The following is a 25,921-nucleotide window of genomic DNA, read 5'->3' on the forward strand; positions in this document are numbered from 1 at the left end:
GGCAACTGTCAGTGAGACATGACATGACTCACTGGGAGAGACTCATATTTATATGAGTCTTTTATTTTTTTTTTTTTTATTTTTTTTTTTAATGAATTTTTTTTTAATTTTTATTTATTTATGATAGTCACAGAAAGAGAGAGAGAGAGGCAGAGACATAGGCAGAGGGAGAAGCAGGCTCCATGCACCGGGAGCCCGACGTGGGATTCGATCCCGGGTCTCCAGGATCGCGCCCTGGGCCAAAGGCAGGCACCAAACCGCTGCGCCACCCAGGGATCCCTATATGAGTCTTTTATAAAGACATGAATTCTATTCAGGAGGGCTCCATTTACCTCCCCAAAGACTTTACCTTCTAGTATCTTTACCTTGGGGGTTAGGTTTCCAATAGAGGAATTTTGAAGGGACACATACTATAGCACTATCTATGTAATATTTGCTCTATGAAGCTAAGATTGCTTACCCTAATAACTCCTTCAATAATCTATTCTGTGCCTCTCCTTCATAATTGCACTTAATCCTGCTCCCTACAGGGTGGGCATGGCCAGCAAGGAGGAGATGGCAGCTCCAAGATGGAAGACTGAACTTCCTAGACCAGAGATGTCACAGGGGCCATGTGTGGGATTGGTCTGTACATTGGATTAGGTGAGGGGCCTTGTTTAGCTATTGTTAGAAATATAGGAGATTGAGTGAGTAAAGCTGATGGAGGAGCTGGGAGAGGGCTGTGGGGTCACAGAAGGCAAAGTACAGAAGAAAAGAATTAAGGTAAAAGATTCAGCTGAGAGATGCTAGGTCAGAAGGAACAGGGGAGGGGAATAGGAATAATTCCAATGCCAGCAAAAGGTATAAAATCAAAGATGGGATTTATTTATTTATTTATTTATTTATTTATTTATGAAGATGAGTTTTATTGTGCAGTCTAAAAAAAAAACTAGGTACAGGATCTTTCTCATTGCCTATTATTTTTACATGTTAGAAGGTCTCCGTCCTTATTACTGACCATTTTTGTCTGAGTTGACTGTTGTCAGTAGCCAAGAATAAATATTTAGGAATAAGTGTGTCCTGTGATATTATGATTTGACTTAAGACTATTTTGTTTAGTCTTCAAGAAAGTCTTACTTTTATTAGTATTACAGTATTCAATAAGAAATACATGTTTCCCCTCTCCATGCTTTCCCTCCCTTTGAATGGATCACTGCTTGTATTGCATCCTCAAATATGAGTCTCTCCCAACTCTTCAGTTTATAGAGCTGAAATTATCTTGGTGTTCTTCAGCCTGCACTTTGGGGTTCAGAGGTGGATCATCACAGGGGAATTTCTCCTAGTGACAGACTCCTGATGTATACCGTGGCTTTTGAGTCCCAGCCTGAACTCTTGCCCTGTGCCACACTGCCTTTGGCTTAAAGATAAGGACCATGATGGCTTAGACACCCTCACTCCTCTCAAGTTGTTCCCTCCTGCCTTGTTAGAGCTTCTCTGGTAGCTTTGGCAATGATTTGCAAATTATAGCATAATAAATTCTTAATCCAGTTTTATTTTAACATCTTCATTAATTATGTGGAAGAGGGAGACAACCACCCGCTTATTAAATTTTCAGATGTTGCTAAATTGGGAGGAGTTGCAAACCCAGCCAAGATCCAAAATGCAACATAAAGGAACCTGGAGATGTTATTGGGAAGTACAGGTAGAGGATCAGAATGAGGTTTAAATTAGAAACAAAAATGGAGGTTATCTAGAAAGGAGATGTGGCAGCTCCATAAGCTCAGGGGCCAGAAGCAGCCTTGGGGAGCCAGGCAGATCATGAACTGTGATGGAGCAAATCAGGGTGCCAGGGTGCCAGATTTCCATTTTTTTCCTCCCAGAAAGGAACCATGCCTCCAGTATGGTAGCTGTGTCTGATGACTTCAGGCCTGATACTTTTGGTCACCATGGCCTGTGGAAACAATGAGAGGGGGCATATCAGCCACTCAGGGGGTGTGCCAAGATTTGCTTCTTGCATTCCTTACAGTGCCTTGCACCTGGCTGTGCACAGGGCAGATGATAAAGATTGAATTAATTAATGTATGTGAAAATGGTTTAGAAAAAAATAAAAAGCACTATGGGAAGATAAAAGATTATTGTTTTTTCTTACACAATGAATATTATTATCAATCTTTCTTAAGTTAAATTTAATTGAAGTTGATTAAGGGGAAAAATGGCATATGTGGGCAAAGAGAGCAGAAAGGAAACAACAGCCAGAATGATTAGAATGGGTTTCTCCTCCTAAATCCATTGCTCCATTTCTAGGGAAGTTACTTAGGTTGCTAGAGGGCTGACAGTGACAGATCTCTGTCCCAAGACTGGAGCACCTTTGGTGATTTTATTAGCTCCTTCAGGACAGGTTATATTGGGAATTCAGCAAGGAAGAGTGGCTGCTGGGGCCAGGGCAATACAGTTGAGCATTATAAAGATCATCACCTTTGCATGAAGGAAATATTTTTAACTCCTTCACCCTACTCATGATGTTTTCCCAGCTACAGTCATATTGACCTTTAGTCAAGTCCGCACTGTGGACACATAGTCTCACTGAAACATAACTGTATAATTCAAGCCACACACTTCATTCCTAGCCTCAGCTCCTAAATATTACTACGGATGCTACTGTGAACCCTGATTAATATCTTTTCAACTAGATGCCATTGGTTACAAAAGATGCTAAATGAATGAGTTCATGAAAGGGATTCCCAGTGCATTCCCATCCTCAGAGCTGGATAAAACCTGGAAGGATAATATTTGTCCTACTAAAAAGGAAGAAGCAATTTCATCACATATGAAAAATAGTAGAATCATTAAGATTTTCTCTTCCTACAGTAGAGTTTCATTTTCTTCCCTATACCAGACTCTAATAGGGTATGGAATATTGCTTCTCTTTTCCTCCTATCTTCTGCAATGACTAACAAGGGGATGAACACAAAGGGAGAACTCAGTAATTGATGGATGGCATTTTAGAAAATTACTGCTTCTCCCAAGTGCCTACTTATCCCCATTGAGAAAAAAAATAAGGACAAATATGCTGCCTTTTACAACTCTCTAGAAGTAAAGAAAGGCTATGGGTAAATATGACACATCTTTTTAGACCAATAAAAGGCAGGTAGGTCTTCCACCAGAAAGCATTGGATAGGTGGCTCTGCTGAGAAAGCATTGGCTTTTGTCACCACCTGGCTCCTACTTGGTGGGTTAGGGAGTGGAAGAAATGAAAATAGCCAACCAATAATTTAGGATTATATGGAAAGAGGCTAATTGGTCTTTCACCTTACTTTCCTTGTCATTCCTTCAGGGATTAGGTTAAGCTTCTGTATATGTTTCATCAGGGAGTCATCGGGATTATACCTTGCCTCTCTGTCTATCATGCTGACAGCACCTGTAATGTTGACTTGATTTTGATAAGCCCTACCACTCGTCACACAACTCCTTTTAGTCAAAACAGGTATATAATTTATGGCGCCCAAAGCAGTTGTTAGTATAAAAGAATTAACTAGGAGGGAGGCATGTGCACTAGGACAGTCACTGAATTGTTAAGTGGCTATTCCAGTCTGCTTTGTGGGGACTGGGTTTTTTCCTTTGAAATTCCTGAGCAAGGAATAGACACATTTGTCAGTCAAATATGGTGTCATTTCCCATTTAGGGAAGAAAAAATTAAAAAACAATGACTAGCTTAAGTTAAAAAAAAAACAGTGGAGAGGGCTAGGGTTTGTCAGGGAGTTGGGGGAGTCAGCATCCAGGTAGATGCCTGTTGAGTGAGCAACACGGTGAAGGTGAGGCACAGGGGTGGTGGTAGGTTTGGGGCGTCAAGTAGGGTGAAGCACAGTAGGAGTTTAGGCTGGCTAGGACTGTCAGGGTAACTGCTGGGACACTTTCTCTGGAAGTTGCAGGCAAAGGTAGAATATGGAGCCTGAGTCAATATCTGGGAGACATGAAGACAGGCTGTGGGGTTTGCTGTTTCCAAGGATGCTCAAGCATAGCTACTTTTTAAGCACGGAAGTTCTGCAGGCTGGAACAGCATCTCCCAACTCGCCCAGTATTTGAGCTTGAATTGTGTCCCCCCCACCAAAAAAATATATATTGAAGTCTTGATTCCTGGCATCTCAGAAAATGACCTTACTTTGAGATAAGTTAAAATGAGTTCAAGTTAAAAGAGAAATAAGCAAGTTAAAATGCGGTTCTTAGGGTACTCCCTAAGGCAATGTGACTGGTGTCCTTATACAAAGGGGAATTTGGACATGAAAACTTGTACACAGAAAGAACATCATATAAAGATGAAGGCAGAGGTTAAGGTGATAGGACAACAAGCCAAGGAACACCAAAGATTGTCAACAAACCTCTGGAAGCTAGGGGAGAGGCATGAAACAGATTCTCCTTCAGAGCCCCCAGAAGGAACCAACCCTGTGACATCTTGATCTCAGACTTCTGGCTTCCAGAATTGCGAGAAAACAACTTTCTATTGTTTAAACCAACCAGTTTGTGGCACTTTGTTACAGCAGGCCTGGGAAACTAATATGCCAGAAAAGGTCAACTAGCCCCGCATGAATGAACTCATAGCTCTCAGGAAGTCACACTGGCTTAGCAGTCCCAGTTCCACAAGGAAGATATGATGTTCTTTACTCAAACAAAAATCTGTAGAGTCTGTCTGCAGGAAAATCAGTGGGATTTAGACTTGTTCATTAGCATTCAGGAGAGGTTAAGTAATTTAGCTAAAGCCTACAGGAAATAAATGGTGGTTGTGTAGCTAATATCCAACCCTTCTCTGTCAGGTCTCTATTCTAAAAGTATTGTTCAGTGACAATGCCAGGGTGCACAGTAGGCTGTTAGGGGAGTTTTTCTAGGGATTAGTATCCTACCTTCCAACTCTTATCCTTGAGATGTCTTTCAGGTGTCTCACATCTGTCTACACGCCCTACATTCATCCTCAGCATTTCAGGCTCTTTTGATCTCACAATAAGACAATTCTTCTGTCTAACCACAAATCATGTGTCTAACTTCCTCAGGAATGAGGCTTCTCACATAAGCAAATGTTCTAGATTCTTGATACTCATCCTTAAAGTCGCTGAATTAATCTTCAAAAAATATAACAAGTTTAAGTGGGATTATTTCTAAAATATATCATGCAAGCTTAGATAGATATTCTCATTTGCTTAAGCACCAGTTATCACAATGACTGAAGATAATTATTACTAGTATCAGTACACTCCACTCTAACACAGACAGATTTTCTCTGTTTTTCCTGCCCCAAGCAACATCTAAACTACTGTACTCTATGAAGTTTTCATCGGGACAGTGGGAAAATATTGTAGTTATCTACTGCTGCATAATGAATGACCCCAAACTTAGTAGCTTAAAACCACAATTTATTATTTCTCTCAATTCTGTACATCAGGAATTTAGGCACAGCTCAACTGGGCAATTATTTTATATCACATAGTGATGAGTGGTATCATTCATGCTATTGCTTTTAGCTGAGAGTGTGGCTGCAGCAGGTACATGCAAGATGGCACATTATCCTCCAGGACCTCTCTCCTTTGTATGCCTCCTGACAGTATGGTGGGTGAACTTCAAAGGTAAAGACACAAAAGCTGCTAGTCCTTTTAAGCCCTCTGGGAGTCAGGCATTCCAAAACAACACGTCTGTCACAGTCTGTTAGCTAATGCAATTCCCAATGCCATCACAAGTTTAATGAGAAAGAGGGTGTCTCCATTTTTTAGTGTGAGAAGTGATATGCTTAAAAAAATAGAGGATTTCTGGGAGTCATATTTAGAGACTGCCACTGTAGAGATTTAAATGGCTTTAAATTTTTTTTTAAATCTTTATTTATTTATGATAGTCACAGAGAGAGAAAGAGAGAGAGGCAGAGACATAGGCAGAGGGAGAAGCAGGCTCCATGCACCGGGAGCCCGACGTGGGACTCGATCCCGGGTCTCCAGGATCGCGCCCTGGGCCAAAGGCAGGCGCCAAACCACTGCGCCACCCAGGGATCCCTTAAATGGCTTTAGATAGTATACCAGAAATGTATGCCAGCAAATTAACCTCTAGGAACCTCTTTCTTTGACAATATGGAGATTAAAGATACTAAGTACCCAGAAAGAGAAGGGTGGCCATCAGAGTACCAGGTTTTAATAGTTATATGGCCAGGTCTGATAAAGATTTTTGGATCCTGAAATTTAGGCTTGTGGTCTAAGTAAGATCTAGTAAGATCTCTTTTTCCTGAATCTAAATCACCACAGAAGAAGGAAATTAAAGTGAGAGAGACAAAATTCTTATTACTTACCTAGAAGTCTGGAACAAAAAAAAAAGGAAAAGGAAAACCAAAAAAAGCTCCAAAGTCTCCCTTGATGGCAAGACTGACTACTCTTGCTAGTACTTATTTCTGCTTCACATCCCTTTTGGAGAGAGTCATCAGTTGTCTTCTTTTTGTGCAATGGTCATATCTGTTTTTAGTCAAATCTTACACATTTTTCATTTATGGTTTTGAATTTGCTGCAGGAAACTGGGAAATGACCTTATATAATGTTCCCAAGTGAAAAGTGAAATAAACTCTAAATGAGAAAAGATCACCTTCCATAAGAAGTTACATCATGACAAAACATTTTGAAATTTATTTTGGCTTTTAGGGTTATTTTAGTTTCTTCTAGATTCTTATATATGTTCTAGACTACTGTTTCCTCACATTGCCTTCATCTTCAGGATCACTGGGAGAGCTTTTGAAAGACACATATTTGTGGGTGTATGTCAGTCCCTTATCAGATTTCAGGGGATTGGGCCTGGTACTGAAGAAAAAGAGAAAAAAGGAAAGAAAGCAGAGGAAAAGAGTAGTTTTATTCTGAAGATATGTGAAGAGATCTATGTTTTGTTTTTTGTTTTTTGTTTTTTACTTTATTTCAGAAGTTGGAGAGTGAAATACAGTGGTTGGTCAAAGTTTTGATGGAACAAGGTCCCCAAGGACACATGGGATGTAAGTTTATAGAGGTGGGAAAAGTCCTTGAAGAGGAAATACTGGTCTGTGTAAGGCAGGTGTGGGTGGAACTGTGATAGGATTGGCCTGGGAGTAGCTAAGGGTATGTACCAGAGAGGAAAAGAAGAAAATGTTTGGCTAAAACAGTAGGGTAATGATAGAGACCTGTTGCTTATCACAAACAAAGTTTGTGAACTGTGTGGGGGAGACAGGCAACTTCCTCGGAGGTAAGCCATTTTAGACCATAGGAAAAACTGAAATTGGCACTAATGGTGCCAATTTCTCCTTGGTAATATCACAATCAGGCTTAGTCTCCCCCTAATGGCCTCTGCTGTTGAAATTGTTTGCATTGGAATTCTCAGGAGAGGTTTTACTCTCCCCCTTTGCAGCATTTCCTGATCATCTGAGCTTCAGGACACCAGTTGGATCATGGTGAGGACATAGGAAATCTCCAGGCCTAAATTCTGATGCTCTTCAAAGTGTCAAGAATAATTTCTTTGGTTAATAATACTTAGCAGTCATAGTAGAAGGCCATTTTTTGGCGAGGCAGAGATTCAAAAGAAGGGGATGAGCACAGATACGGAAGAGTTGATATTGTCATCTGTTGATGTTGGCAACAAACGATGAATTTAGAATGATAGAGACAAAGGCATCGCAGAAATTACAAATGAAGAAATTGAAGACATGAGAGTAGTTACTTCTTGATCCTTGGGAGGGAATTGACAATTGAATTAGAACAGGATCAGCACTTCAAGCTAGCCTAAGGCTTTTCCCTCTGCAATAGTCTCTTTGAACCTCAAGCACCATCATGTGTTTATAAAAATCAGTTGATATATCATTTTGGGGCAAGGAAGATGAAGGGAGTGTTACTCAGCTTAATGGGAAGTCATCTTTGGTCTTATTTTAAATTGCAAAGTTGACCTAATGCCTTTGTAGGTGTTTTCCTAGATTTTAATCACCACTGATGGGAGCATGTTAAAGTCAGGAGCCCCCATCTTCCAAGTGTCTGAAAAGATACAGTTAGTGTGGAAAATGAACTTCATAAAAGGCAACTGAAATTCTCTTCTCTCTTGGTTGAAAAGAAGTTCAAGATTATGGATGAGGATATTTGGAATACAGAGTGTTATAGGCAAAGAGTTATATATGAGACTGCATATTTTGAGTGGTGTTTTAGATATAGATCAACTTAGGCACTGAGTTTCTAAACTTAATTTCTGTATTCTAAATTTCCGAGCCATCACTAAAGTTTGTGTGCTGATAATAGGTACGTGCATCATCAGTGTTGGCTTGAGATATTTGGGAGTGCCTCACCAAGGAGGTGAGACGTATCAAAGGTATAAAAGAAGTGAGGTATGTCCAGGGAGTTTTTGAATTAATGATGGTGTTTTGTCTGTTTTGCTGGATGGAAGACATAGATATTTGTTTTATTATTCTTTATAACTTATAGATACTTCATTCTTTTGTATCTACTCAATATTTTTATCACCCTCTCAAAATAAAACAAAACAAAAAAGTAGTGAGATGGAATTTTCAGTGGGAAGAATAAGGGAAATAATTTTTCATGGGTCTATGAACCAGCTGTTTTAATGAGAGCTGAGGGCCCTAAACTGGGGAAAAATGGGATGGAAAAGAAAAGTGAGAGATACGACAGAGTGGAACTAACAGGTGAGGAGCAATACTAGGTGTCAAGTACAAAGCATCTGAAAATGTCATATATTTTGAGCTCGGAGCTGAAAAATTTAATTGCAAGATAATATGTTAAGTCAAGAGCAGCAAACTTTTTAGCAAAGTGTTGATAGTAAATATTCTAGCCTTTGCAGGCCATACAGTCTCCATTGTAAATATTCAACTCTGCCTTTGTAAAGTGCAAGAAGCCATACACAATATATAAACAAAGGGGGATGACTATGCTCCAAAAAATTTTATTGATAAACGCTAAAATTTGAATAATTTTTATGTATCATAAAGGAGTATTCTTCTTTTAATTTTGTTCCAAATAGTTAAAACCTCACAGGAAGTACAAAAACATGCAGTGGGGCGGATTTTGCCCATGGGCCATAGTTTTTCTAACTCTATGTTAAGTGGCTATGATATGATAAAGTAAGTAAAACTGAGTATACAGTTTGAAATACTAATTTTATCTACACTAACTTCTTTTCTCTATATTTCTAATTCCTAGAGTCTCCTTTAAGATTCAGCTTATTTTGTTTTGACTTAATTTTTTTTACAGCAATTTTAGATTTACAATAAAATTGAGAAGGAGGTACAGAGATTTCCTTTGGAACCTCTGCCCCTACACACACATAGCTTTCCCCATTGTTAACATCACTCACTGGAGTGGTATTTTTTTCTTTTTTTAATCAAGAATGAACCTACACTTCTCTTCTCTATGTCTATACTGGACTAGGGACCATGTTTTTAAATATGGGGCCTAAACATGTAAATAATTTTGTAGATGATATTTTTTTTTAATTTTTTTTTATTTTTGTTTATTCATGATAGGCACACAGTGAGAGAGAGAGAGGCAGAGACACAGGCAGAGGGAGAAGCAGGCTCCATGCACCGGGAGCCTGACGTGGGATTCAATCCCGGATCTCCGGGATCGCGCCCTGGGCCAAAGGCAGGCGCCAAACCGCTGCGCCACCCAGGGATCCCTGATATTTTTTTTCTATTGTTTGCTTTGGAAATTTCTTTGTATATGTCTTTCAGTTGTCTTTTGTATCGCCTGGTTTTTAAAAAATAAATAAGACTTTCACATTTCAAAAAAAAATAAGAATGAACCTACATCAACACATTATAATCACACAAAGTCCATAATTTACCATAGGATTAGATAGTGTCATTCCTTCAACCTGTACTTCTCCTTCAAGATTGTGTTGACTATTCTGAGTCTTTTGCCTCTCATATAAACTTTTGAATCAATTTGTTAATATGTATAGAATAATTTACTGGACTTTGAGATTGCAATGAAACCATAGATCAAGTTGGAAAGAAATGACATCTTGACAACCTTGAGTCTTCCTGCTCATGAACATGAAATATCTCTCAATCTCTTTAGTTTTTTTATTTCATTCATGAGACTTTTGTCATTCTCCTCATATATATCTTGTATGCATTTTGTTAGATTTATATCTAAATATTTCATTTTTGAGGGTGTTAATGTAAATGGCATTGTGTTTTTAATTTCAAATTCCACTTGCTCTTTATTGGTATATAGGAAAGTAATTGGCTTTTGTATATTAACCTTGTATCCTGCAAGGATAACTGCTATTTGTTATAATTGCTTATTAGTTCCAGGAGAGGGTTTTTTTGTTGTATCTTTCAGATTTCCTACATAGACCATCATGTCATCTGTGAATAAAGACAGTTTTTTTTTTAAATTTTTATTTATTTATGATAGTCACAGAGAGAGAGAGAGAGAGGCAGAGACATAGGCAGAGGGAGAAGCAGGCTCCATGCACCGGGAGCCCGATGTGGGATTTGATCCCAGGTCTCCAGGATCGCGCCCTGGGCCAAAGGCAGGCGCCAAACCACTGCGCCACCCAGGGATCCCTAAAGACAGTTTTATATCTTCCCTCCCAATCTGTATACCATTTATTTTCTTTTCTTGACTTACCACATTAGCAAGGACTTTCAGGACAATGTTAAAAGTAGTGAGAGGAAACATCCTTGCCTTGTACCTGATCTTAGTTGGAAAGCTTCAAGTTTCCCAGCATTAAGTGTGATGTAGGCTTTTTGGTAGATAGTCTTTATCAAGTTGGGAAATTTCCCCTATATTCCTAATTTGTTGAGAGTTTTCATCATGAATGAATTTGGATCAGTTCAATTTTTACTTTTCTCCAACACACCATTCTCTTTCCTTAGGAACAAACAACTCCCAACATGTATATTAATTGTGTGGGTATGTTTGTCTGTTTATTTTCATTCAATGGTTATAGCCCTGTGACATATCTTAGTATTGAGATTCAGACAAAGTGTTATCCTTTCTTGTTGTCTTCACAGTGCCCAGCAGAGTACTGAATATCCAGTCTGTGGTCTATAACTATCTAACTTAATGCATGAAAGAATAAATAAAAGTGAAGTTCATTCTGAAGTCATCAAATTAATTCTTCCTTAATGATTGAGTATAAAGTGTACCAAAATTATACTAAACGTATAAGCTAATCAATATAAATTATAGGAGTTCACACTTAATATAAATTAACACCATTTAGAATGTAGGGGAGTTCATTTTATAGTGACACTAGCAAATAAAACAGATCTACATTCAAATTACCGCCTAATTAATCACATCCTATGTATCAGTCAATGTCCTGTCAGAAAAAAACCCAAGCCATACTATGTATTCCAAACAGAGAAAAACAACGTGGGAATGTAGTTTGCTGGCTTTCTGCTATGACAGTAGGGAAGAGAGTATATGAAAGCAAATGTGAAACTGAGGGATAAGAGATTCTCATGGCACAGTTCACCCCTGTGACTTCTCAGCATCCACATACATCCCTTTCTTCTATAGTCAAATTTTTGTATAATGGTAATAAAATCATCTTGCTTCCCTCTAAGAGACTGCAACTAGCCCTCATACTAATGAAGGTATGCTTACCTTCTCCTAAAAAGTGGAGATATCAAATCCTATTTATATCTTTGTTTGGGTAATGTTAAACTAGCCACAATTCCTTCTGTATATTCTATAACCTAAATTCCCACAACCAACCATTACCAACACTCTTTTTATCAAACTATAGTGGAAAAGGAGAGTAGAAAACTGATTGACATATACAAATATATGCATAAAAAAAGAAATAGGTATACTCTTATTGTTTTTTTTTAATTTTTATTTATTTATTTATGATAGTCACAGAGAGAGAGAGAGGCAGAGACACAGGCAGAGGGAGAAGCAGGCTCCACACACCGGGAGCCCGACGTGGGATTCGATCCCAGGTCTCCAGGATCGCGCCCTGGGCCAAAGGCAGGCGCCAAACCGCTGCGCCACTCAGGGATCCCGGTATACTCTTATTGATCTCAATTCTGAAAGTGAACATGAGTCTGTAGTTGGTATTTATAACTTCTTATCTTACTATCTACTCATTCCCTGTTCCTTTGCTTTTAGCTAGAATCTCAGTTTGTTAGGGTTTTTCCTCTGATGGATAACCCATATTTTATTTCCATAAGTTTTTATCTTTGGTAGTCCTGATTTTATTGGGTTACTATAGTTTTCATTTACTATTGAATTTAGATGTAGAAGGGATACCTAATGCCTAGGAATACATTGTCAGTACTAGAATCCCTGGAATCACAAACCCCCATCCCATCTCCACTTGGCAGAGGGTAATAAACTTTCTGTTCCAGGGTCCCTCTCCCTGTTTTCCCCTGCTATCCCAACATGTGATAGGTTACTTTTCTTCCCTAATTAAACATTTTGAGCTGCAAGTCATTTGTAATGATTTATGGCAGCTGTGCTTTTGCCAATATTACACAGTATTTTTCTTATTACTTAATTGTTTTAGCAGTGCTTCAGCCATTAGTTTCTGAGTTCTGAAAACAGGAAACAGAAGTCTTCTATTATAGACGCCTGCCTAATTAGCTCAGAGGCTGTCTAATGGGGGCTATTAAAAATGCAAATGAGGTGTGATCAAACAGTGAAAAGTTTGGTCCTGACAGAGTATACTAATGCATTTTCCCCCCTGCAAAATATACCAAAATCCTGAATGTAGATTTCTCCCTTCCTTCCTTCCCATGTGAAATAGCTTTTTTTTTTTTTTTTTTTTTTTTTTGTGGGGATTGGGTTCTTCCTTCCTCACCTGGGCAAGGTTGTAGCTTAAGAAGAGTTCTTAGGGAAATCATTCTCATTTCCTACCCCTCAATATAAGGCGGTGGTTCTTAAACTTTAGCATGCAGAATAACCTGGAGGGCTTGTTAAAACAGATTCCTGAGATGACTCCTAGATTTCCAATTCAGTAGGTCTGGTGAGGGACCTAAGAACTTGCATTTCTAACCAGTTGCTAGGGAATGCCAGCGTTGTATAGTCTTTGTCCTTTTGTGACTAGCTTATTTCACTTAGCATAATGTCCTCAGGTTTATCCACATTGTCACATATTACAAGATTTCCTCTTTTTAAAGGCTGCATCCTGTCTTAATATTCCATTGTACATTTATACCACATTTTCTTTACACATTCATCTGTTGATGGACATTTAAGGGTGTTTCCACTTCTTGGCCATTGTGAATAAAGCTTCAAGTAATAAACATGGAAATGCTAATACCTCTTCAAGATCCTGATTTCAATTCTTTTGGATAGTCAGAAGCAAATTGCTGGGTCATGTGGGTAGTTCAGATGTTAAGTTTTAGGGGAACCTCCATACTGTTTTCCATAGTGACTGGACCGTTTTGGATTCCCACCAACAGTGTACAAGTGTCCCAATTTCTCTACTTTCTCACCAACACTTGTTGTCTTTTGTCTTTTTGATAATAGCCATTCTAATATGTGGTAGGTGATATCTCGTATACTAAGATGTCCACACTACATAAAGTGATCTATAGATTCAATGCATTCCCTATCAGAATCCCAAAAGCATTTCCTATAGAAATGAAAAAAATAACTCTATAAAGTTCATAGGGAGACATAAAATTCTGAATAGACAAAACACTTTTGGAAAAGAAGAATAAAGCTGGATTCATTGCATTTCTTGATTTCAAAATATACTACAAAATTGTAGTAATTAAAACAGTATGGTACTGGCATAAAGACAGACATATATATCAATAGAATAGAGAGCCCCAAAATCCATACCTATATGGTTAATTGGTCTTTAACAATGGTGCCAAGAATACGCAATGGGGAAAAGATGGTCTTTTCAACAAACAGTACTGGGAAAACAGGTTACCCACATGCAAAAGAATGAGATTGGACCTGTTAACTAATAAAGTGAAAAGACAGTCTGCGGAATGGAAGAAAATATGTAAGGAGCTCCTATGATTCAACAATAAAAAAGCTAATAACTTGTTTTAGAAATGGGCTAAAGACTTTAGTAGACATTTCTCCAAAGAAACATAGGAGAGGCCAAAAGATTATGAAAAAGTGCTAAACATTGCTGATCAGCAGAGAAATGTAACCCAAAGCCACAATGAAATATCATGCCATGTCTTTTTCTTAATTAGCAACCTGAGAATGGCTTAGTTACACCAAGTGTTGACTCATTGGAAAAGCTTCTCTGACTCTCTCTCAACCCAAATCAGGGTTATGTGAACATTCTTTATGACTATATTATTATCATATTACCTAGCACATGATGGGTGGATCTAGGTTTTGTGGAGTCTGAAACTTATATAATATGAGGAATCTTCTTTCAGAGAAAGATTTAAAAAATATATCAATATAAAATTGAGTGAAGATCCCTGAAATTTCCCAGTTAATATGCCCTTGCTCCATCTTATGCAGAACCAATTCTTTGCATACCTTTCTCACTAGATAGTGAGTTCCTCATGGACTGGGATTGAATCTGTTTGTCTCTGTGGTCCCATATCCAGTGGTCCCCCGACCCCATATTGCTCCTGGAAGTGACTAGGGAATTCCACTGCTTCTTTTTCTTCTTTCCCTCTGTCTTCTCACAGCTTAGGCCCTGATTGTATTTGGGCTCTTGAAATAAAAGGATCTGAACAGGGAAATTTGCCCTGATCCTTCTACTACTTCCTGTGGAAGAGGTTAGGGAGAGGATGAGGAGGAAGAGGACACATTGGTGGCATTCTGCATGAGGAAATCACAGCCTGTGGAGCTTAGCCCAAGACCCTGAAGGAGGACATCTGCAATTAGAGTCGTCCGCATGTTGGACTTCACAAAACAGCGTTCTCCAGATTCAACAAGGTATAGTCAAGTGCTGTCTTTTCATCCCTTCATTGGTGCATTAATGAAAAAGAAGCATCCTATTGATTGTAATTCTTAATGCTGCTGTTCACGCCTCGCCCAGCAGACTTGGATATTCTGAAGAGGGCTCCAGCTTGAAGGTGCCCTGGCTGCCAGCCACCACTCTCCAGGTCTCCTCGCCTCTGGCTGCTCCTTTGTGGCTAGAATACAAAATGAGGGAGAGGCACTGCAGGCCAGAGTCTGCAGGTAGTTAGGGCGTTCTCACCAAATGCCTAAAGACCTCAACCTAGCTCCCAGGAAGTAATCTGCTTTCCCTACTTCTCCCCTCAGTCTCCATCTTCAGAGTTAGGGCTCCTCCACTCTGCCTGAGAATCCCGTTTCCCTCATCAAACTCTCTCTTCTATCCTTCTGGCAATCATATCTCATACAGAGCCTGAGTTATGTTTTTTTTTTTTTTTTTTTTTAAGATTCCAGATGTCTATGTGCTCACTGCTTCCCAGCTGTTCTGGAAAAATGGTTCATGGTCTGCCAAGCTGGTTGCAGAGGAAGAAGGAGCATCACAGATATTGAGGGCCCTTCTGCCACCACCCAAACCATGGTTTTTGTTTCCTGTAAAGGACCACAGGTGCCCTTGCCCCTGAATCACTCTTGTACTTGCCTGCTATGTGGCCTCTAGTCACTGGTTGCCCATCTTGACACTTCTTCAATTCAGATAACTCTGCTACAACTTAATCCTTTAATTACACAATTAGCACATCTCCACTGAACAGGATTTGTCCTTGTTGGGCTGGGCAAAGAAACTGCACATCATGGGGAAAAAATGGGATAGCAATTCAGTATGTGGGAAATGCAAAGACAAGTGGTCTGGTCTTCATAAAGGGGTAGTGGTGGCACTTTCAGCAGCTTTCAGAGTAGCTCTTCCCAGGCAGTGGCTGAGATCCAGTTCTTCACAGTTGCAAATATTCATTAGTTCTTAGGTCATCGAGGTAGGGACGGGTTGGACTCCTCCTTGGTGAGCTTGTACTTCTGTCCTTCCTTTCCTTCGCCTCTTCAGGTTTTATAACGTTGGCCATCACTCACTTTAGATTTCCTCTGTACTCATCCTCACACTAAGTCTTCTCCCCTCCTGGACTAGCCCTGTGTTGCTCAACTTCCCACTCCCTTCACGCTGGGCACTGTCCTGAGCCGATAGCCCCAGAGGTGTCAGAATACAGCTCCAAGGTGAGGCATAATCATAGCATAGAGACCCCCCACCTGCATGGCTCCATGGGCTCCAAGGATGTTGACAATTACAGACCCTCAAGGACCAAGGGAATATTCTTCCCTAAATGCTTCCAGGGTGAAAAAGACTAGTTTGGCATCTCTGTATGGGGCTTTAAGAGTTATTTTTGTCCTTGAAGTCTAATAGTGGGTTATTGGTAATTATAGGAAAAAAATGGAGAGGAAATAAGGGGTTTTTTGAAGTTTTTTTTTCTGGTTCCAGTATTATATTCTGAATTTCCTATTCAGTTAGATACAACTCCTGAGATCATGACCTCTATGATTATAGCAGAAAGAGGCCCCCATCATCCATGAGCCTATGATTTCCACTTTGTTTCTATCCCTCTAACTGGCATAATTTCTCTGGACACTGCAGAGAAGGGATGTTACCTAAATGCTTGTTTTGCAGGGTGCCATTTCCATGCATCAAGTTCACTTGCAGTAAGGGCACACAGGGGCCCAGTAGATCTCTCTTCATTGGTGTTTTATTCAGAGCAACTCAGAATATTTGTTCTGTCAGATGCTTTGAGTGGCTCCCTACTGCCAACAGACTGAAAGCTCCCTCCTTAGTTGGGCTTTCCCTTTCCCCTGCAAGTGACTTGCACACACTCTCTCAATCACTCTGTTTCTTTCATTCATTCATTCATTCATTCATTCATTCATTCATTTCTCCATTCTTCCATAAACATGGATTCACTACTCTTCTAATGTTGAAGAAGCTGTCCTAGGTTCTGGGGATATGAATAAGAATAAACAATAACTCCTTCTTCAAAGGTCTAATAATCCAGAGGAAGACAAAGATGTAAGTCAAAACCACAAGAAGCACTGTCTCTGACAGTGAGATGGATGTCTGTTTAGAGTTGGGCAGGGGCACTTAGAAGGAAGAGCCCTGTTTCACTTGGGAATAGGACTGGAGAATAACCAGAAAGGTTTCATAGAAGAAGTGGCACCATCATGGTATTACCACATGTTGAGAAGCCATTTCAACTGGAAGGAGTGTCCTGAGGAAAGCCAGAGGAATTCTGGTCAGAGTGTACTCAGGAACTATAAACCAAAAAACAGGTGGCCAGAAAAGGCTGGAAGGGAGGGCAAAGTCCACAGTATGTAGAGCAACATGTAAGCTGTAGGAAACATTAATGGATGCTGTGTTGTGTGTGTGTGTATGTGTGTGTGTGTGTGTGTGTGTGTGTGTGTGTTAAAGCCTATAGTTGGGTAACAAACAGTGTCTTGGATACTAAGGGACCAGCACAATTATAAAGAATGTTTTAAACATGAAAAATATGAATAGCTTAGAAGACATCCAGTTGATTGATTTAATCATGACTGTTGTAGTCCAAAAGTTTCTGGCTCAATGGTCCCTTCCATGAATACAGTACAACCTCAGACATTCCTGCAAAGGAATGTTATTCTAGTTATTTCTGAGACTCCTTGAAGAGTGACTCACTCACTAGCAGGACTGTCTGTCACCTCAGGGACACCACATGGCTCCTGCCTCTTTCACCTGCCCTGCTCTAATGTCCTTGGATGTGTTCATATCCACTGTCCTGCCCATTGTGGGAACAGTGGCTTCAAGCGGGGCAGTATCTGGGTGTTCCTGTGCTTCAGGCTTTGGTGAGGCTGATCTGAAAAGGGCCCTACTTGGAGGAAGTAAAGGTCTCCCTCCAGGTCTGGGCTACACAAATCCCAGAGTGTCTGAGCTCAAAGCAGAGACTCACAAAGCTGTTTACAGATAAGAAGCTGCATCAACCTTTGTACCTTCCTGTGGCCAAGTAACTAGAACTGGCCCTGGGGCCTGATCATGGACAGAACCTGTTTCTCTCCTCCTTCTCTTCCCTGACCCCTCAATCCAATGCCACGTGTCTTCCATAGTTAAATACAAATGCTTCCAATTTGCTTCTTATTCTGGTAGCAGTAAATACATACTATCATAGACACCAAAAACCCTGACATCTATACATTGGGAGCAAGGGATTTGAGCTCAGGAGCTAACTGAAATCAGAAAATACTAGAAGAAGGTACAGAAATTCAAGTTGCAAAAACCAGGATATAATTTTTGAAAAAAGAAGGGGAGATAATGTAGGAATGGTAGGAATCAGCCCAAAATGTATTATTTGATATCAACTTTGATAATTATAGAGAAATGTAAATTCATATTAGGCAAATTATTAGAAGTAAAAACCATATTTATGATTTTAAATCATGAATAACCACAGAATATATAAGCAAATAGATTGTATCTATGGAGTCAAAGACAGAAAACCAAGGCAGCAGCAAGGATGCCCAAACGAAAGGAGGCTCACAAAGAAGATAGAATGAGTAGGGCGGGATGCGTGCTATGCCAATAATTACAAATTTCTTAACATCCAATATTAAAATTGATGACTTTCATGTGGGAATAATGATACATCTAAGAGAAAGAATCACCTAAATAAGATGGCAAGGAAAGAAAAGTTAGAAATAAAAGGATGGGTAAAGGGAAAACAGAAAAATACAAAAAAGAAAATTAGTCCTAGAAACATGAATATCAGTCTATGTATAATCATAGTAAAAAAGCAATAAGTAATGGTCAAAAAGGGTCTATTGGTCATGAAAATATTACTTTAAAAGGCATTAACATAGTGTGAGAAAGCAAAAAAATAAAAATAAAAAAAACCTGCCCTACTAGAATCTTCCTTGAATTCAGCTTATCTATGAAGGGAAGGAGAGAAACGGTACAGTAAATATTGGAGATATTTGTCAAGGAAAGATTAAAAATATGTACTTTATTGAATTCTTTTCTTGAAAAACAGTTTTCATGTAGAACACTTGGAAAATAAAGAAAAGTAGTACAGAAAAAATAAAACTTTACCTACAATCTCAGAAGCCAAGGGCAGGTGCTCCTTTAAAAGAGCTTTTCCCTGTGGGAGAGCTGTGGTCTTGGGGAAGACTTGGCCTCTATTAGGCCTGGGGGAGTGGAGGCAGTAGGAAGGGAGAGGATGACTATCCAAAGAGGTGAGTTGCTGAGTGGTGAGCTGGGTCACCATTCATCTCCTTTTCCCTTATCTAGATCTTTATGCCTAGAAGCACAAGGATTTTGCTGTCTACTTCTTTCTTTTCCCTTGGACCTCCCAAGATGACTGAGCCAGCCCCATTCCATGAGGAAAGGAGAATGGGAGAAAGTAAGTACTGTGGGGCACAGAAATCTTATTTTATCTTTTCATTTTAAAAGATTATTTATTTGAGAGAGGGAGAGAGACAGAGACAGAGTCAGAGACTGAGATAGCAAGAGAGTGCAGGAGTGGGGAGGAGACGGAGAAGTAGGCCTCCCACTGAGCAGGGAGCCCCAACTGGGGATTGATCCCAGGGCCACTGGGATCATGACCTGAGCCCAAGGGAGACACTTAACTGACTGAGCCACCCAGGCCCCCCTATTTTATTTTTTTAAATAAGTACTTTTGAATTAAAAAAATCAGAGAACATATAAGACTATCTGAGAAAAGAAGTCTGGGAAAGTAGCAAAGCCAAGGGGGAAGGAGAACAGGAAAAGAGAGAAACCTGAGGCCTCCCTTGTGACTTTCTGTCCCAGCCCTTAGAAAAATAGAAGGAAGAGAAGGGGGCTGGGAAGGGAAGAAAGAATGTAGATAAAGATGGGCTTCTCAGGGGCAAGAGGATGGTATATTTAAACAGAGGAAAGAAAGCTAGACAAAGAGCTTAGCTATAAAGGAGCCAAAACCAGTTTCTGGGAGGAAGAAACAATTAGTTGAGTAGTTCACCTTAGCCAGGTAGGTGTGCAGTCCCCGAAGTAGCTTCGAAATTGGCTTGCCTGCTTTTAGTGGCTTCCACATTTGGTTAGGTCAGGTCAATTCCCAGACCAAGGGTGCTTTACTAAGAGGGCTGGTTGGTCCCCAAGAGCCCAGAGAAAGGGCGTATATGCTCAGCAGAGGGGAGGCATCTGTGTTCTATAAAGAATAAGGCAAATTTGAGTTTTTATACCAGTACAAGCTTTCTCAGGCTAGAGGTAGTTCAACACACGTGGAGGAGTTTTGAATTTGTAGATTTTGTGCCAGCAATTGTCTCAGAATAACAAAACAGCACTGCTCCTTTATGAGTCTCAGATTGAGAACAGCAAGTACAGAGGTAGGAAATGTGGTAGGTGGGAAATATGGCTTAAATGTGCTTTCAGCTGTGTCTTCCAGATAATTATAATGGAGTCTGCTTCTCCCCCACCCATGCCTGTCATCCTCAGTATTAAATTATGATGATGATGATGATTACTGGTAATTATCCCTTTCATGTATTTGGCATTTTCTACTTTCTTAAGTACTTGCACATGGTTCCCTTCACTGTGAGCCTAGGAGACAGGAAGGGCAGGCACTGCTCCACCCATCTTTAGATGAAGAGTAAGGCTGCTATTCCCTTACCCTGGGTCACACAGCTTGTTAGGGACCCCAGGCATCTAATGGTGTCTACATCTCTCTCAGCTGCATATTTGGTTCGCTAGAACGCTAATTATTCCTTTCCACATTTAAGGATATAGTGGATATGTATATGGGTACATATATTCCATACGTCAAAAATTGAGTTGTTATACTTTAAGTCTATATATCTCTCTCTCTTCCATCTGTATCTGTCTCTGTCTCTCTGAGAGAGAGAGAGAAAAAAAAGAGAGAGAAAGAGAGAGAGATTGAGATCCACATTGCGTTGTTCACTTATGGATTTCAAAGCATTTTCCAAATAACAAGACATTATCTCCTTTGTCATTTATAATGGCTGGAAGTTTTGGCAGACTTGTCTCAGCTTTCTGCTTCTATGTATTACGGAGAAAAACCTAGGGATAGAACTGGGTATCCGCATTACATTTAGGAAACTGGATATAGAAATGTGTGCATGCAAGGTACCACCTGCCTCGCACCTTGGCCGACTGCTGATTATTCTCCATGATCTGGAGCTAATCCGGAGGATTAAGTGAGCATCTGCTCCCCATGCTGACAGTTGGGTGGGGCTGAGCCATAAACAGAGGGGGCAGATCAGGCTAAGGCAAAGCAGCCAGTGTGGAGAGGGCTGGGCTTCCCTGAGAGTCTGGGGATATTTGACCCTGGTTGCTCTCCATCCTGCCCTTCTGCACTCTGCTCCATTCTACCCTCACCCACCTCTCAGCCTGGAATTTGTACAGGGTGGTGAAGAGCCAAAGTCAAACTGCCAGAGTTTGTCCTGCTCTGCTGGCTCTGTGTGCACTCTGTGACCTTGGGCAGACTGCTGTGGAGAGGTGCCTCAGTTCCCTTATCCACAGGAGGGGATCGTGGCAGTAATCCACTCCTGAGTCACAGTGCAGAGTAGGTGAGATGTTCCCTTAGAGAGTTTTAACTGTAATTGTTGCTGGGATGCTCCTCCTCCTCCTCCTTCTCTCTCTCTCTTTCTCTTTTTGTTCTTTGCGTCTCATATCAGCTCAAGTGCCATCTACCAGTGTTCTGGTACATACTGATTCTCCTTATCTGCTGCCACATCCTACCTGGAAAAGTCCTTTTGGCATTCACCTTGCTAGGACATACATTTATGTTTCTGTGTTTCATGGATCTGAGTCTGTGAGTTCCTCCTGGAGAGAGTCTCTTTCAGATCTTAATTTTCTGTAGAAATACACACGCACGCACACACACACACACACACACACCTGCAGGAAGAAGGGAGAGGAAGGACAAAGGAAAAATGAATGAAGACACAGCCTTTATTTTAATCATCTCCAATGTTAGTTTTCTGCCCACACTTCCTCCTCCTTAGACAAAGCAGTCTTTGGGAGCTACACCTAACAGCACAAACTCAGCAGAAAGCCATTGGAGAGTAGAAAAAGAGTCCAGTTTAGAGTTGTGACCAAAGTAATGGTGATAAAGCAGAAGCCCCTCAGTCCTTAGGAGGCAGGGGGACTCTTATCTTCTTTTCCAGGAATGGAAAATGCAAGACTGCACCTTGTCCACTTTCCTGAGATGGAGCCCCTTTTTCCCCATGGATACCATCTCTTCTAGAGATTTCTCCCAGAGATGGGAAACAGGCAGAGGACACATTGAAAGGTTGGGTTTGTCAAAGTGTTGAGAGTGTCTGGAGTAATGGGAGGAGCTGAGAAGCACCACCACCTGGGTTCTAGGTACCAGCAAGAGCACTGGCCTGGCACCCAGGTCCTGGCCCTGGTTCAGGAGGCCATAGATCCCCCTGGACCACCTGGGGCAAGTGGCCTCACCTCTGTGGCCTCAGAAGTTCATCTGGAAAAGGTGATCACCTAGGGTCCCCTCCAGGTCTGACATTAGGTAGCTTGCCACAGTCCCTACAGATATCACTGCCTCCTTACACAAGACAGCAGTTGGTATTTAAAATAATGGTGATGAGTCATCTCAAAGCAATGACAAAAGAAGGTTGTTCTGATTTATTCCTTACAGTGCCTCCACATTCTGGAATCCTGAGAGCTAAAGGAGTCTGCAGTGCTGAATCTTCTAGATACCTGAACCCTATGTACTTTTAAACATCCAAACTGAATTTTGTTCTAAATTAAAAAAAATTAAACATATTTTCTTGGAATTTTTTTCATTATATTTAATATATTGTTCTAATTATATTTTTATCTTCAGAAAAGAGAAGGAGGAGAATACCTTGCACTTCTCTGGATGACCTTGGGTCATCATTCTGAGCATGAATGCTGCTAGTGAAGGAAAACCCTCAGGAGCTCCTGAGCTCTGTCATGGGTTTGGATTTTCTTTCCACTGACCTTCTCCTGAATCTTTACTCACTCTCTTTGGTCTCTGATGGGGTCACTGGGCAGGAATGAGAAGGGACACAGTTTTCATATATTGAGTCCAAGACCCAGAGCGGGACAGGGATTTCCTCAAGATTAAAGAGCTGGTCAGTAGTATAGCTGGAAGAGAACAAGCACTTTTGCTTGAGAGCCAGTCTTAGAGGACTCCAGACGCTAGCTTGCCTTATCTCCTTATCTGCAATCTGTATTTCCTTTTACAGGGTCTAAAGTCATCCACTTCAAGTTTCAAGGATGGCTCCCCATGGAGTTGATTGATATGTTGCCGATGAAGACTATCCCATCATAAAAAACACTGTGTGTCATATTTTCAAATTTTTCAGTCTTGAGAGATTCTTTGGTGGGATAAAATAAGTTTAAAGACAAAAAAGAAAAAGAAAAAAAACAAAAAAACCCCCACCTAATCACCTAAGATCCTGCTCTTGCTTGGGTAACTGGAAGATAACTGGCCAGAATCCTATATAAGCAGTTTTATCTTTCCTTTTTTCCCCGCTATCTTTCCATCCCTCCCTCCTGCCCTTCCTGTCTTCCTTCCATCTCTTTTGCTTTTTCTTTCTTTTTTCATTTTCCCTTCCCTCCTTCTTCTCCTCTTCCTCTTCTTTCCCTCCTTCCCTTCCTTCCTTTCTTTCTTTCTTTCTTTCTTTCTTTCTTTCTTTCTTTCTTTCTTTCTTTCTTTCTTTTTCTTTCTTTCTTTCATTAATAGCATGAAGCTTATACCTGGTATAGCACTGTGATGCTGCTCTTAGGCTATTTTCTACAGTTCAGAACTCCAGAAACTATTTACTTCCTCATAGTCCTTTGCTGGTGGTATTAGTATGCACCATGTTTTTTTTTTTTTAAGATTTTATTTATTTATTCATGAGACACACACACACACACAGAGAGAGAGAGAGAGAGAGAGAGAGAGAGAGAGAGGCAGAGACACAGGCAGAGGGAGAAGCAGGCTCCATGCAGGGAGCCCGAAGTGGGACTTGATCCCAGGTCTCCAGGATCAGGCCCTGGGCTGAAGGTGGCACTAAACTGCTGAGGGCTGCCCAGTATACACCATTTGTGATGGAGAGTGAGAACTTGGTTTGCACCATGGGGCCTAAGAACCAGGCTCAGCCCAAAGTGTAACAGAGAGTTGGCCTCTCAAGACTGTAAGAGAGGCAAAGTTTACATCCTGAAATGATGGTGCCTTAGAAAAGATGGATCTGCTATGTACCATGTATCCCTTTTTGTTCAACTCATGTGAAAAGAAAGTATACACTCAGAATATATGATTATAGGCTGTGATGGATTTATAATGTTTCAATTTAGCTAGGCTGAATTCCATTTCCTGCATGTTTCTCATTAGGGTATGCCATGAAGGGGATTCTTAGGGGAGATGTGTTGGGCCAAAGGGAAACAGAAGTCATTTAGTATCTCATATACATTGTTACTTTCTGTTGACTCACTTGTAGTTCTGAACAATAGCTGGTTATGCAACTGATCCAGCTTCCTCTGAGTCCTAAGCCAGCTATGTAGGTTCATCTGTGAGACAAAGGTCCTGGCCTCTTTAGGATACCCTCAAGGTCAGAGCCAATAAGAACTCACACAAATTTCAGAACATCTTCCTACGCTCCAGCCCATGCTGGTGCATTCTAGCTTGTTCTTGCTGTCAAGTCCTACAGTATAATATAGCTGGCAGGGACCTTGATTGTCTTTCCATTCCACAAGACACCACACTGGTCTATTACATGGATAGTATTATGCTGATTGGATCTAGCAGTCAAGAAGTAGCAACTACTCTGTAGACCCTAGTAAGACACTTACATAGTAGGGAATGGGAAATAAATCCTACAAAAATTCTAGGGTCCCCTGCCATGATGAAATCTCTGTGTCCAGTGCTCTGGAGCACGTTAAGATATCTCTTCCACAGCGGAAGGGCAAGTTGCTGTATCTGACCCTTGCACCACTGAGAAAGAGGTACAGTGCTTAGGAAGCATCTTTGGATTTTTGAGGAAATATATACCTCATTTGAGTGTGCTTCTCCAACCCATTTTCTAAGTATCATGAAAATATGCTAATTTTGGGTGAGTTCAGATAAGAGCTGGCTTTCCAACAGGTTCAGACTATCATGCAAGCTATTCTGATCCTTGGGCCATATGATCCAGCAGATCCAATGGTGCCTGAAGTGTCAATGACAGATACAGATGCTGTCTCTGGCAAGCCCTTGCAGCTGAATCACAGAATAAACTCAGATTTTGGAGTAAAACTACTTTATGTCTTCATACAATTGTTCTTCTTTTGATATACAGCTTTGGCTGCTACTGGGCTTTATTAGTAGAGAAACATTTGATTATGGGCCATTGAGTTACTGTGTGACTTGAGCTGCCCATCACAAATTAGTGCTGTATGACCCACCAACTCAAGAAGTTGAGCATGGACAGGTGCTCTCCATCATCAAATGGAAGTGATATATATGAGATTGGGCTTAAGCAAGCCATGAAAGTACAAGTATGTTGCATGAAGAGGTGGCCCAGATGCCCATGGCCCCTATTGTTGCTACACCATTTTCTTTCTCTGAAACTATGGCCTTATAGGGAACTCCCTATGATAAGTTAGCTGAAGAAAATATTAGGCTTGATTTTACAAATGGTTCTACATGGTGTGCACTCACCATTAACAACTGCATTGCTGCTGCACTATAGCCCCATTCTGGATGATTCTATAGACAATAGTGAAGGTAAATCTTACCAGTGGCAGGACATTGGACATTGGACAGTGCCCAGTGCCTAGTGAAGATGGCAAGAATTGCATATCTTTACCATCTCATAGACCATGAGTGGCTTTGGTGACTGATCAAGGACTTGGAAAGAACAAGAGTGGAAAATTAATGACAAGAGGGTCTGGGGAAGAGGCATGTAGATAGGCTAATCAAGATGAGCACATGGGGTGAAGATATTTGTGTCCTGTGTGAATGCTCACCAAAGGGTGACCCAATAGAACAGGATTATAAAAAATCATGTAGATAGAATAGGCTGTTCTGTGGATACCAGTCAGCCTCCTTCCATAGCCACTCCTG

At 40.6% G+C, this 25,921-nt stretch overlaps 1 long non-coding RNA gene across 8 annotated transcripts in view; it reads left to right on the forward strand.

The window, feature by feature from the left end:
- The window catches only part of LOC144315662 (uncharacterized), a 330,188-nt gene extending 307,009 nt beyond the window's left edge, over positions 1–23,179 (forward strand). For 7 of the 8 annotated variants that reach the window (XR_013381394.1, XR_013381390.1, XR_013381395.1 and 4 more), the window contains 2 exons: positions 19,147–19,258; positions 23,079–23,179. This is a non-coding gene — a long non-coding RNA (uncharacterized LOC144315662). Of the gene's footprint in view, positions 1–19,146; positions 19,259–22,504; positions 22,598–23,078 lie in introns of those variants that run through there. The other variant, XR_013381392.1, reaches the window with a different exon arrangement.
- The last annotated feature ends 2,742 nt before the right edge of the window (positions 23,180–25,921 follow it).

The sequence above is a fragment of the Canis aureus genome, chromosome 6 (genome assembly GCF_053574225.1).
Source record: "Canis aureus isolate CA01 chromosome 6, VMU_Caureus_v.1.0, whole genome shotgun sequence".
In the NCBI taxonomy this organism is placed as follows: Eukaryota; Metazoa; Chordata; class Mammalia; order Carnivora; family Canidae; genus Canis; species Canis aureus.